The 15,115-nt window shown below is 40.9% G+C and overlaps 1 protein-coding gene and 1 pseudogene across 2 annotated transcripts in view; both read left to right on the top strand.

The window, feature by feature from the left end:
- Positions 1-15,115, top strand: part of CCNP (cyclin P) — a 147,411-nt gene that overhangs the window by 74,258 nt on the left and 58,038 nt on the right. The window lies entirely within an intron of this gene.
- Positions 659-4,336, top strand: LOC146402370 (vomeronasal type-1 receptor 1-like; annotated as a pseudogene). Its single transcript, XR_014806118.1, has one exon. The product of XR_014806118.1 is annotated as a vomeronasal type-1 receptor 1-like (transcript).

Raw genomic sequence — 15,115 nt, 5'->3', positions numbered from 1 at the left:
TAGGCCTCACAATTAATTAACCTCATCCCTATAGGGAGTTCAGAAAAAAAATCCCTGAAGGGAGTTTTCTTCCAGTTACTTGTGACAGCATCTTGGGATAGTCTCTTTAAGCACTCATAATTAATTTGGATAATTAATATGCTAAGAAAAAAATGTTTAGAGATTTTTCTTGGAAGCACTTTCACTGATGCTAGAAGTAACATAATAATCACAGCTCTAGAGAGATGAGGTCAGGAAAACCAAACCTATAACTGAGGGTTCAGCTTTTCCCTCCCATGGCAAGTCTCATAAACATTGGGTCCAGCATCCTGGAACAAAAATTACTCAGGTGAGTGGAGTTTTATTTTGGACTTAGAAGCTGTCTGGGAAAAAAAAAGTGACTATTTGGAGATGGGAATCTACACAAGGTCTGGATAATAACAGATTTTCATGAGAATATGCAAGATTCCCTGAGAGAGCCCATGTGAAGGACTGCTCTCTTCCTCTCATCCACTTTCCTACAGTGTCATCTCAGTTCTTTCCTGTGTTAGTTCTGTCCAAATTTTCACCTCTATTCTTTGATTAAATTGTCTTAGTCTGAGATTCCCTAGCCATTTGGTCAAGATGAATAAAATGTATAATAGAGAAAATTACAGTGCACAGACTATCTTACACAAATGTTTATGTCTTTTGTTTCCACTGGACCTTGTCTGGGTGAGACTGAATTTGGGAAATTCATTTATACTGAAAAGTTCCATGTGTGCACCGCATGAAGATTTTGAGACCTCGAATATTTATTAGAATCGATGTACTCGGAAATTACATTATTGTGGATTTTGACCTTCAAATTGTAGTGATACGCCTTGGAATATATGCCTAACTCAATTACAGAAGAAGGCATTCTTACCAGTGAATATCCTCACAGCTGGATCCTCATTCCTAAGAGTGCACTTGGGCCCAAGACCTGATTCTGAGATGTGATATTGGTCCTACAATCAGACCCCTGATGTGGATTCTGGCTTCTCCTCTGTGTTTCAGAGGAACACAAAAATCCTGAGAGTAGGGAGTTCCCTGGTGGCTCAGCAGGTTAAGGATCTGCTGTTGTCACTGCTGTGGATCGGGTCACTGCTGTGGATCGGTTCACTGCTGTGGCTCAGCTTCAATCCCTTGCTCAGGAACTTCTGCATTCCATGGGTGCAGCCAAAAAAAAAAAAAAAATCCCGAAAGTAAATATGACAGTTTAGGGCAATGGCTCGCACAGGGTCAGTGCTGCAAGGGCTTAAGGATTTAATGAAGTCCCACTGAACCTCAGGGTAAATAAACTTTAGGGAGGCACCTTCACACATTTTTCTCAAGCACAGAGCCTGTACAGGATTGATCACCAGTCATAGTCCTTTCTTGGTGAGCTGCATCTCTGGTACATGTACGCATCTGCATGTTTATGCCCTTTCTGATATTTTAAAAACTTTTTAGTTATAGTTGATTTACAATATTCTGTCAATTTCTGCTGAACAGCAGAGTGACCCAGTTATACATATATATATATATATATGTACACACACATATATATGCATTCTTTTTCTCATATTCCATAATGTTCTATCATCTGATGATTTTTTTTTGTTCTGAAAACTATTTGCCTGTTTTGACTTGGCAGTCAGACTTTATACTTTACAAATCATTCACCAGTTTTTCTAGGTCTTCATACTGAACAGTTATGAATTATGAATTATAAATTATTATATGAATTTTATATTTATGTCTTTTTTCTGGACACTTCATGCTGAGCCATTGGTATGTTTGAATATTATTCATTTGTACCACACGCTTCAATTTCTGTATTAAGTTTTAAGGAGTTGAGTAGGTCAGTCCACTTCATCATCATCATCATCATTATTTTTTGGCTGCACCTGTGGTATGTGGAATTTCCCTGGCAAGGGATCAAACCCAAGCCACAGCTGCGAACTGTGCAACAGCTGCCACAAGGCTGGATCCTTAACCAACGGCACCACATGGGAACTTCCATCATCGTTATTATCTTTATTATTTAAAAATTGACTTGGTTTCTGTATGTTTGATTTTTTTTTTTTTCCTTTTTAGGACCGCATCCATGGCATATGGATGTTCCCAGGCTTGGGGTCTAATAGGAGCTGTAGCCACTGGCCTACGCCAGAGCCACAGCAACGCCAGATCCAAGCCACATCTGCAACTTACACCACAGCTCATGGCATCGCCGGATCCTTAACCCACTGAGCAAGGCCAGGAATCGAACCCACAACCTCATAGTTCCTAGTTGGATTTGCTAACAACTGAGCCACGACGGGAACTCTGCTTATTACTTCTAAAATATTTCAACTGGTCCTTTGACTGCAACAGACAACATAATCTAATTTCGAGGAGGAATTTTTTTCCTGACATTTTATTAAGTTGGAAAAATAATGAATAATTGTGTGCCTGTGGTCATGTTAGCCTTTTTTTCCTAATGAAATGAGATTTCTTCCAGTGTTCATTGTCATATTACTCACATGTGCTCTTGGAATATATTTTTTATTATGTTGTATTATTATGAAGATATACTACTCATTTCAGTTTTGAATCAAAAGTTGATTCAAAAGTTATATTCAAAAATTGAATTGGTTTGCAGAAAGATGATGTTAGACAAAGAGTGTTTGGAAACATACAACACAGCATGAGACACTCAAACACCTGTTTCTCAGGAAGGCCAAGATTTCACATAAGTAAAAACAAATAAAACTCCCAATTAAGCAAGGATGTGCGGCTTTTTGAATAACACAATTAGCTTAATGTACTCTTTCAAACTATTAAATAGAAAAAACGAAGTAAACTATTAAGTAGAGAATCTGTCTCCCATGTTAGATCTTTTAATATGAAGGATATATTAAAATTAATTTTGAGAGGAATATAATGACATCATTCATTTATTTATTCATTTATCGTTGCAATACGTCTTTGCTGACTGCCTCCTAGTGGCAGGATGTTCTAGACCCTATGCACGAACCGAAAACAAGGTCGACAAGATCCCTACGTTCACGGCTTTTGTGTTTTTTCGGAGGAAATTAGCTTCCTTCAATAGAAAGAAGATTATCCAATGAGATAATTTTAGTTGTTATAAATATTATGAGGACTATCCGAGGTGATTAAGAGCAACAAACTTTAGGGTTGGATTTTTAGGCATAGCATTAGAATAGGGTTCCCAGAAAGGGGATTTTCAAGATATTATGGGGAGAACCGTATTTCACTTGACTCAGAGAAATTCACGCCTTTGTTCTGCTTCTCCCCAGGTTCTGTGGATCTGAGCGAAATCATCCTACCTCAGCCACTGAGGGCATGGTTTCTGCTGACATGGCCATAGGTATGGCCATCCTCGCTCAGACCGGAATTGGGACTGTGGGGAATGCGTCACTCCTTTGTCATTATATCTACTCCCTTTGTAGGAGACGTGCATTGAGACCGTTAGAGCAAATAATCAACCATCTTGCTTTAGCCAACATTCTGACCCTTCTTTGTGGAGGGATCCCTCCGACAATGGCCACCTTCGAGTTGAAATCTTTTCTCAATGATGTCGGCTGCAAACTTGTCTTTTATTTTCACCGAGTGACCTGGGGAAATTCCCTCAGCACCACCTGCCTTCTGGGAGTCTTCCAGGCCCTAAGTATTAACCCCGCAAACTTCAAGGGGGCAGAACTCAAATTCAAATCCCCAAAGTATATCATTTCTCCATGTATCCTGAGCTGGATGTTTCATTTGCTGGTCAACGTCATAGTTGCCATGAGAATGACTGGACAGACGCAGAGCAGAAATATCAGTGTGAAATCAAATCTTGGCTATTGCTCTTGTCTGTTTGTTAACACAGTTATGGAATCAATATGTTCCATTATTTTCTCCTCTGTTGATGTTATTTGTTTGGGACTCATGATATAGGCCAGTGGATCCATGATACTTTTCCTTCACAGGCACAAACAGCAAGTCCAGTACATTCACAGTGCTAGGCAATCCCCCCAAATATCCCCAGGGACCAGGGCCACAAAATCGATCATGATCCTTGTGAGCTCTTTTGTCATATTTTATTCTCTCTCTTCTGCCGTTGAAATGTATGCTCATCTTTTCAACAATCCACAGTTGTGGCTTGTGAACACCAGTGTGCTCCTAGTATCTTGTTTTCCAACCCTCAGTCCCTTTTTGCTCTTAAAAAGTAAGGCCCATCTCTCCAGCCTCTGCTCTTCCTGCTGAGGACGTTCTAGACCTCACCCGATTATGACAGCATTGTGCGATAGTCACTTATCTGTTCGTCTCATACTGCGACGTCCCTTCTCTGTACCATTCCTGTTGTAGACACTGTGGTGGACAGGGAGGGTATCTCCTCTGACAAAGTCTGTGGGGAATCCCGACATCAAAAAAACCCATTACGGAGTTCCCATTGCGGTTCAGTGGTTAACGGATCCGACTAGGAACCATGAGGTTGCGGGTTCGGTCCCTGCCCTTGTTCAGTGGGTTAAGGATCCGGCGTTGCCGTGAGCTGTGGTGTAGGTTGCAGATGCAGCTCAGATCCTGCATTGCTGTGGCTCTGGCGTAGGCTGGCGGCTGCAGCTCCGATTAGACCCCTAGCCTGGGAACCTCCATATGCCATGGGATCGGCCCTAGAAAAGGCAGAAAGACAAACAAAAACAAAAACAAAAACAACCCATTACACAAATAATCATGTAATTTCAGTTTGCTGCAATGAGGAGCTTGAGATGTTTCAGGATCTTGAAAAACTTCCCTTTGTATCTGCAGTGTAGGCTACTCCCTGAATATTTTGCAGGAGTTCATCAGCCATGGTGGACATTCTAGGCCAATAGAAAAGCATGTTTGGACACCATTTGCAGGAAGGAACATAGAACATATAAAGAACCGAAAGAAATCCCATGTGCCTTGTGTGCCAAGAGCAAGAGAATTTGGCGTGACTAAGGTTATTGAGTTAGGGTTCAATGACAGTTTGCCAGTTTTATAGGTTAGGTTAAGAGTGTGTACCATGGGAGTTCCCGTTGTGGTGCATTGGAAACGAATCCGACTAGAACCCGTGAGGTTGTGGATTCAATCCCTGGCCTCGCTCAGTGGGTTAAGGATCCATTGTTGCTGTGAGCTGTGGTGTAGGTCACAGACACAGTTCAGATCTGGCATTGCTATGACTGTAGTGTAGGCCAGTAGCCCTAGCTCTGATTCAAACTTCCATATGCTGTTGAGTGTGGCCCTAAAAAAAAAAGAATGTGTACCAAGGATCACAATACTTATTTCAGGTTTTTATCAAGGAGGAAGGGGGAATTTGCCTAACAATTATGAGCATAACTTATTGAACAAGAGTAAAACTTGGGAAAAAGAATCAGGAGATGTTCGAAGTAAACCAGACTAGACGGGATGATGATTCCGATAAAGATGATGAAAATCAACACAAAGGAGGAGCACATGAACTTGAGAAGCCCTTCCTTAAATGGACGCACTGAAAAAAAAAAGTATGCACTGGATTTGGTGACCATTTCATAAGGGGTGTTTTAAGGCTGGTGTGGACAATGACTTAAAATTCTCTTAAGACATGAACAGCTGTTTTGGTTGTGGCGGTTTCTTGATGGTGAGGAACCGGGGAAGTTGTAGTTTGGGTACAAAGATCTTACGCATTCTTCTCAGCACGTGGAGTGAGTTATGTCTCTACAGCATCTGCATTATGCGGGGTCTAGTCACAGAGCATGCTCACCTATATGAGTGGAGCACAGATGGAAGGTGTGCTTTGGAAATCCACACTTGGCTGTCGACCGCATGTATTGGTACCAGGAGCTTAGGTAGGGTTGAAATAAGAGAAAGGGAAAATCGAGAGCGGGGAGAATAGGCCTGAGACCTAACAGTGAGCTTTGTCAAAGATCAGATGGGGAGTGGCTCAGCGGTAAAGAACCTGACTAGTATCCATGAGGACGCGGGTTCGATCCCTGGCCTCGATCAGTGGGTTAAGTATCCTCTGGTGTTGCCGTGAGCTGTGGTGTAGTCGAAGATGCAGTTCGGATCTGGTGTTGCTGTGGCTGCAGTGTAGGCAGGCAGCTGCAGCTCTGATTCCACTCCTAGCCTGGGAACTTCCATATGCCGCAGATACGGCCCTAAAAAAAGCAAAAAAAAAAAAAAAAAAAATCAGATGAAGGAGGTGGACCTATACTTTGAGTTCCTTTTTCATTTGTTCATTCATTTTATCCAGACTATTCAAGGATCCCTTACTGTATGCTATCCCTGTTATAGGTGATATTAGATATGATAATAAATAAGATAGGAAAAAATAACAGTCCTTACAGAGTGTACATTCTACCGGGAGGGGCAGAAAGTGTTAAACAGAAAACATGGTAGTATTTCAGTTCCTGGTTAAGTGCTCTGTCGAAAAGTAATGGATAGGAGGGAGAGACAGAGTGGTCTGGGTGATTCAGTTTTCAGTAGTCTGCTCAGGAGATCCTCCCCCGAAGCGATGATATTTGGAGCCCAGAGTGACTTGAGGAGGAGGTAAAACAGATAGCCCAGGGCAAGGAGGTAGGGGTGGAGGGAGAAGCTGGAGGAAAGGCTGAGGCAGGACATTATTGGTGAGTTGAAGGCAAGGTGACCCATGTGGCTGCAGGGAGGCACAGGGATGAGCAGGCTGGAGTTCCCTGCTGACCTAGAGGTTAAGGATATGGTGTTGTCACTACTGTGGCAAGGGCTGGATCCCTGGCCCCAGGAACTTCTGCATGCTGTGGGCATGGCCAAAAATTAAAAAAAAAAAAAAAAGGAATGAGCAAGTAGGAGGAGTGAAAAGTGCCAGCTTAAAAATAAAATAAAAAAGGGAGTTTCCATTGTGGCTCAGTGGAAATGAATCTGACTAGTATCCTTGAGGATGCAGGTTTGATCCCTGGCCTTGCTCAGTGGGTTAAGGATCCAGTCTTGCCCTGAGCTGTGGTGTAGGTCACAGACATGGCTTGGATCTGGTGTTGCTGTGGCTGTGGTGTAGGCTGGCAGCTGTAGCTGCAATTCAGCTCCTAGCCTGGGAACCTCCATATGTCTTGGGTGCAGCCCTAAAAAGACCAAAAAAAAAAAAAAAAAAAAAAAAAAAAGAAAAAAGAAAAGAAAAAAAGAAAAGGTGCTGGCTATACGAAAGTGCAATCAGTAGTGTAATTATTTTTTCTTTTATCCTAAAAGAGAAAGGGAACCATTAGAAATTTTTGAGCAGAGGAAGGATATATCTTAATTTTTTTTTTCTTTTGGAAAGAGTGCTGCTGGTGGTTTTATACTGTATCAATTCAGCTAAGCTGGAAGCATGTTTCCAAGAACTCCCTTCCTGAATGGTTTCAAAGTCAGGGTTGGCCAAGGTGATGTTTGTGCCATATTTACAAGTTGGAAGAGAAGCAGTAGCCACATGCTCTGAAGGGCAGTGCTGGCCGTGCTGCTCCAGGTTGCTGCTCTTCTGCTCTCCCGCCCTGCTGGCTCCAGCCCAGGTGTCCTCTCTTAGCTCCTCCTGGCGAGGGAAGGGGCGGGTAGGGTGGGACAGTGGTGTGCTGTTCACCACCGGGTGCCAGCTTCTACAGACCACTCACGTTGTAGAACAGAGAGGTTGTGAGACACGGACCCAGGCTCCACCCTGTTTTTACTCCCTCCCATTTCATGTCCAGCTCTTCTATCCAACCTGATGACTCGGCCCCCCAACCCATGCTGACCTCAGGCCCCACACCAGAGGCAGCAGCATCCTGTAGACGTCCATTGCAAAAGGTCTAATTCTTTTTTTAAAATCATTTTAAAAACTAATTTTTAATGAAGTATAGTCGATTTACAGTGTTGTGTTAGTTTCAGTGTACAGCAAAGTGATGCATATATATGTATATATTTATTTTTTCAGATTCTTTTCTATTATAGGTTATTACAAGATATTGAATATAGTTTCTTATGCTATACAGTAGGTCCTTGTTTATTTATTGTCTATATAGTAGTGTATATCTGTTAATTCCACATTCCTAATTTACCCCTTCCCCCTTTCTCCTCTGTGTAGCCATAAGTTTGTTTTCTACATCTGTGAGTCTGTTTTGTAAATAAATTTGTTTGTATCATTTTTTTAGATTCTGCATATGAGTAATATCACATGATGTTTGTATTTCTCTGTCTGACTTACTTTACTTAGTATATTTCCCTCCATGTTGCTGCAAATGATACTATTGCATTCTTTTTATGGTTGAGTAATATTCCATTATATATATAACGTGGTGTCTATATATAATTATAATCATATATATAATGTGTCTATATATAATTATAATTATATATATAACGTGGCATCTATATATAATAATAATTATATATATAATGTATATATAATCTTCTTTATCCATTCATCTGTCAGTGGTCATTCAGGTTGCTTCCATGTCTTGGCTATTGTAAGTAATGCTGCCATGAACATTGAGGTGAGTATATCTTTTCAAAATAGATTTTTCATTTTTTTCTAGATTTATGCCCAGGAGTGGGATTGCTGGATCATATGGTAACTCTATTTTTACTTTTTCTTTTAAGGAAGCTCCACATTGTTTTCCATAATGGCTGCACCAATTTACATTCCCACTAACAATGTAGGAGGGTTCCCATGAAAGATCTAATTTTATTTTTTATTTTTAATTTTATTTTTATTTTTAGGGCTGCACTTGCAGCCTATGGAAGTTCCCAGGCTAGGGGTCCAATCAGAGCTGTAGCTGCCGGCCTACACTGCAGCCACAGCAATGGGGAATCTGAGCCGTGTCTGGGACCTACACCACAGCTCATGGCAACGCCAGATCCTTAACCCACTGAGCAAGGCCAGGGATGGAACCTGCATCCTCGTGGATCCTAGTCGGGATCGTTAACCACTGAGCCATGAAGGGAGCTCCTAATTCTTTTTAAAAATCTCGCGTTCCATATCCCTCCCAGTGGTTCTGCTTCTCTGATTGAACCCCAACAGATGCAGGGATGTTTCTCCTGGGTTCTAGCTCTGCAGAGCAAAGCAGGAGACTAGAGACCATTTAGAAGGCAGACTAGTAATTCAGGGGAGGTCCAACGGACTAGTGTCAGAAGAGCGGACGTGATGAACATCATTCATACTTGTGTAGATTTTTATGCATTTGTCTTTTTTCTTCTCTGGCAAACACAAGTCTTTATTGTCTTGTTACTTCGGTGCTGGGTTTCAGCACAGATGAGATTTATGAAAGTTCCAAGCTCTTATTTCCTTGTCCTGAAGTCTTTTTTTCCCCCATGAATTTTATATATAAATATGAAGAATATATTCACAAGGAAAAAGGTCTAAATCATAGATCTACAGGCCATTACCTTTTCACCACTTGAACACTCTCATGAAACCAAAACCCCATTAAAAGACAGAATAATACCAACATCCTGGTACAGACAGTCCTGCCTGAACAGTTTTTCAACGTTAAGAAGTTGCGAACATGAATCACATTCAGTAGAAAATGTTCTTAAAAGTTTTGAATTTTCATCTTTTTCCTGGATAGGCATATGCAGAATCATAGTCTCTTGTGATGCTGGGAAGTGACAGTAGGCACAGCTGCCAGTCAGCGTGTGATCACCAGACACTTACAATCATTCCATACCCAGACAACCATTCAGTTTTCCACTTTCAGTACAGTATTTTATAAATTATATGAGATATTCAACCCTTTATTATAAAATAGCTTTGTGGAGTTCCTGCTGTGGTGCAGTGGGATTGGCAGAATCTTGGGAGCGCTGGGACACGGATTCAGTCCTCAGCCTGGTGCGGCGGGTTAAGGATCTGGGGGTGCCACAGCTGTGGCTTGGGTCACAGCTGCAGCTCAGATTTGATCCTTGGCCTGGGAGCTCCCATGCCATGGGGTGGCCAAAAAAGAAAAAAGATAGACTTTGTGTTAGATGATCTCACCCAACTGTAGGCTAATGTAAATGTTCTGAGTACATTTAAGGTGGGTTAGTCTAAGCTGTGATGTTTGGTAGGTTAGGGGTGTTTAATGAAGTTTCAACTTTATGATAGGTTTATTGGGACGTAACCCTAGGGTAAGTCAAGGAAGATTTGTATCTATTTTTATACCATAATAAAGTCACTGATCCCAAATGTAACCACTATCCAGATTTCTAACACCCTAGGTTAGTTCTGAGTTTTGTATAAGTGGAATCAACAAAATACTCCATTCGCCTCGACTTCTGTGGCTTAACCTTAGGATTCTGAAACTCACACGTGCTATGGCACGTAGCTGAAGAGACTTTAGTCTCCTATCTGCATGTTATTCCATTGTATAGATCCAAGACAACGCGATCCTTCTAACGTACGTGTTCATCTGGCTTGTTTCCAGATTTGGCTCTTAGAATGGTGCCGTCAGGAGTATGTTTGCACGTATCTTTTGGGACTTTTATACATGAATTTCTTCTGAGAATATAGCTAGTGGAAAATCGTTGGATCATTTGGTGGACACATCGTAGCTTTAGGAGACAATGCCAAACAGTTTTCCAAAGTGTTCGTCTGAGTGAACTGATAGGTTCAGCAGCAGCATTTGAGAATTCTGTTGCTCCAAATAGTCCCTCAATATTTGATATCGTCCCTTTTTTTCATTCTAGCCATACTGATGGCTGATATCACACTATGATTTTAATTTTAATTTTCCTGTGACTGCTGAAGTTAAAAATCTTGTGTGTGTGTGTGTGTGTACACATATGCATATATATATATATATATATATTTTTTTTTTTTTGGTTTTTGGTCATTTGTCTTCTGTGAGGTTCTTTTAAAAATGTTATCATTTCTTTCTGTCGATTATCTCCCTTAGACCGCCAAGGTCAAATCATTTTTTTTTATTTACTTTCATCTAAAACATTTATTGTTTATACTTTCACATTTACACACATAATGTATATGATTTCATTGTTGTGGAGAATTGAGGGCATGGGCATTTCCCAGTAAAGGGGGTAAGAAGGGATGGAAGGAAAAGGACAATTCAGTCGATTGAATTTCTAGTGACAACGCAGACCTTTTAGAGTTAGAATATCAGCTGGAAGAAGGGGAGGGTGAGGTGGTTCATGAGTGGGGGCTGACGTCATGCTAAGTGAGCACCGGGGTTATTTGTTACGTCAGGTTTCAGAATGTGACGATGGGGGTGAGGCGTTGAGATCAGGTGGGGGACAAGATCATTGCAGGAGAGGATGGTAAGAAACCGGAAGGGACAATACTGGACAGTCATCTATGAGTACGTGGATATCTGCAAGAATGAAACCTGGAGTAATGTTGGATCAAATTACAGTTATTTGAGATTTAAAATTTTCATGTGGTGATAGGAAGTGATTGGCAGGGACGGCAGACATATAGCCAGCCAGCCAGCCAGCCAGCCAGCCAGCAGACAGTAGACATACAGCAGCCAGCAGCCAGCCAGCCAGTGATATCATATGGTGATACTAGATTCCAAGCTGGAGGGATTTAGGATGAATAATGACCCATAAGGAATCTTAGGTCCTAGGAAAAGTTTATCCATGCATACTGTAAGGTGTAAAGATGAGAACTAGTTTGTTTGGTTTTTGTTTGTTTGTTTGTTTGTTTGTTTGATGGCTGCCCCTGCAGCATATGGAAGTTCCTGGGCCTGGAGTCAAATCGGAGCTGCAGCTGCTGCCTATCTTTACAGCCACAGCAACACCAGATCTGAGCCACATCTGCAACCTGTGGCACAGCTTGTGCCAACGCAGGATGTCTAGCCCACTGAATGAGGCCAAGGATCGAACCTGCATCCTTCCAGAGACGAAGGGAACTCCAAGATGAGAACTACTTTTTTTTTTTTTTTTTTTTTTTTTTTTTGGTCTTTTGTCCTTTTAGAGCCGCACCTGCGGCATGTGGAGGTTCCCAGCCTAGGGGTCCAAACAGAGCTACCGCTGCCAGCCTACGTCAGCGCCACAGCAATGCCAGATCCAAGCCATGTCTGTGACCTACATCACAGCTCACGGCAATGCCAGATCCTTAACCCACTGAGTGAGGCCAGGGATCGAACCCGCAACCTCATGGTTCCTAGTCGGATTCGTTTCCACTGTGCCACGACGGGAACTCTGATGAGAACTACTTTTAAAAAATAATGCAGAATCTGAAGAAAGCTATACATTTGGATGCAGATTATTTTATTGAACACATCATCTTTTAAGGATACCAATTAAGTCACAATGGGGTTCCTATTCTCTGCAATTTCTTTATTTTCTATTTTGTTACTTTCTGCTCTTATTTTCTTCTGTCCACTTTACTTTAAAATAACCTAATATCTTGGAGTTCCCTGGCGGCTCAGTGGGTTAAGGAACTGGCATAGTCACTGCCGTGGCTCTGGTTACTGCTGTGGCATGGATTTGATCCCTGGCCTGGGGACTTCTCCATACTGTGAGTGTAGCCAAAAAAACCCCCACAACTCTCATATCTTTATTGAGATACTTTGTTTAATTTTTAATCTGTCTTTTTTTTTTTTTTTTTTTTTTTTTTTAAGGGCTGCACTGTAGCCACTGGTCTACATCACAGCCACAGCAACGCTGGATCTGAGCCAAGTCTGCAACCTACACCACAGCTCACAGCAACACCAGATTCTTAACCCATTGAGTGAGGCCAGGGATCAAACCTGCGTCCTCATGGATGCTAATCAAATTCATTTCTTCTGAGCCACGCCAGGAACTCCTTAATCTGTCTTTAAGAAATGTTATCCATTTATATCTTGAATCTCCTTATAAATATTTGCTTTAGAATTAGCCCTTCACTTTTGCTATGTAAAACTTTCATGATTTTTTCATTAATATACATTTGTTTATTCCAAATAAGTGGTTCTGTTCACTCATAAATATTTTTAGGAAGTATTTTTTTTGTTTAAGTTTTTATTGGTGAATGTGGTTATATGGCTTCATGGTCATGAAATTTGATGGGTAGGATGTGAATTTCGAAGACTATATTGAAAATTGTTTTATAGCCCAGAGTAGCTCAAAAATTTTAGTGGTTTGAAAATTAACCTTATTCAGTTTTGTCTTCTTAAAATATAGTATTGAATCGACCTTATTCAATCAAGAAACTGACTCGACTGTTGAATTTAATCAATTTAGTTTTTGTTATTCCTGACGTTATTGAATTTATATCTGCATTATTTTTTGTTCTTTCTGTAGAAATGCCATTTCTTTTTCTTTTCTTTTCTTTTTTTCCTTTTGGCTGCGCCCATAGCATGCAGAACTTTCTGGGCCAGAGATCAAATCTGAGCCACAGCAGTGGAAATATGTATATATCTCCACCCACATTTTCTCTGTTCATCTCTTGATAAGTTGCTTCCATGTTTTGGCTATCGCAAATAATGCTGCAATGAACTTGGTGGGGCAGATTTATTTTCAAGATGGTGATTTCGTTTCCTTTGTATAAATACATGGAAGTAGAATTGCTGGGTCACATGGACTTTTCAAGTTTCTCTTTTTTTTTTTTTTTTTTTTTTTAGGGCCACACCCAAGGCATATGGAGTTTCCCAGGCTAGGGGTCGAATCAGAGCTGTAGACAATGGCCAAAGACACAGCCACAGCCACAGCACATCTGAGCCACATCTGTGACCTGTACCACAGCTCACGGCAACACCAGATCCTTAACCCACTGAGTGAGGCCAGGAATCGAACCTGCGGCCTCATGGATGCTAGTCAGATGTGTTTCTGCTGAGCCATGACAGGCGCTCCAACTTTGCAAGTCTTGACTAAAAAACAGGTAATGCTACTATTTGGGCCTTAAAAATACAGAAAATATAAGGATATTTAAGGTGTCTGTGTTGAATCAGTTCCATGGGTGAAGACTGTAAACCCAAATCACAGAATCATAGGGCATCTCCCTATGGTTGTAGAATAAATTCTTACCATCACAAGTGCATAACTATTACAATTTCGCAAACAACTACTTGGTCCTAACTGAAACTAAAAGTCAGACTCTGGGACATTAAAATTTCTTTAAAATTTTTATATATGTTTATGGGCCTAGCCACATTCTTAGGCCAGGGATTGAATCCCAGCAGCAGCTACAGCTGCCGGCCTACAACACCGCCATAGCAACTGGGGATCCCCGACTCACTGAGCGAGCCCAGGGATGGAACCCGAGTCCTCGTGGCTACTAGACGGGTTCGTTTCTACTGCACCACAGTGGGAACTCCCTTCCTAACTTTCTTTGGGAGTCTAGAATAAAATTGTTTCCAGAACTTAATGAAGCTATTACAGGAAACAATATAGACCAAGCTTTGATAATCTCAGATGCAAAATATTTAACAAAGTAGTAGCAAATTAAATCCAGTGACATGTAAAATTACATCATGAACAAGTGAATTTTACTCCAGGGATGAAATGTATTTTTTTAATATTTACTTTTATTTTTTATTCCTTTTTTCTTTTTTTTTTTTTTTAGAAAGAGATAATTTGCATGCAATAAAATTCCCCCTGTTAAAGTATACATGTCAGCAGTTTTTAGTATACTCACAAAGTTGTACCACCACCAAATCTTTGCCTCTAAATCCAGAACATTTTCATCCCCTCAAAAGGAATCCTATAGGAGTTACCGTTGTGGCTCAGCGGTTAATGACCCTGACTAGTATTCGTGAGGACATGGGTTCGATCCTTGGCCTCGCTCAGTGGGTTAAGGATCCGGCATTGCCATGAGCTGTAGTGTAGGTCACAGACGCAGCTCGGATCAGGTGTTGCTTTGGCTGTGGCGTAGGCCAGTGGCTACAGCTACGACTCAACCCCTAGCCTGGAAACCTCCATATATCAAAATGTATTTTTTAATATTCAGTACATTTTACCACACTAACAAAGAAAAATACAAAAATTATGCAATCATGTTAAACAAATAATTAGCACTTGACAAAATGCAAGACCCATTCATGATGGAAATTCTTAGCAAACTAAAACTAGAAGCTAACTTCCTGAGTCTGTTAAGGGATATTCTCCAAAACAAATAAGTAAATGAAACAAAATAAAACAAAAACTACAAAAACCATCATACTCAATACTGAAATATTGAAAGAATCCCTCTAACATTAGTGATAAAACAAAGGTGTTTGCTATTACAATCTCTGCTCAACATTGGTTGTACTCGACATCCTCA

The sequence above is a fragment of the Sus scrofa genome, chromosome 6 (genome assembly GCF_054392235.1).
Source record: "Sus scrofa isolate SSC_HxYL_T2T_F1_AM1 chromosome 6, Sscrofa_HxYL_maternal_Yorkshire_Landrace_v2.0, whole genome shotgun sequence".
Classification (NCBI taxonomy): domain Eukaryota; kingdom Metazoa; phylum Chordata; class Mammalia; order Artiodactyla; family Suidae; genus Sus; species Sus scrofa.
The sequence above is the reverse complement of the archived record's forward strand: the minus strand, read 5'-3'. Positions and strand labels throughout refer to the sequence as shown.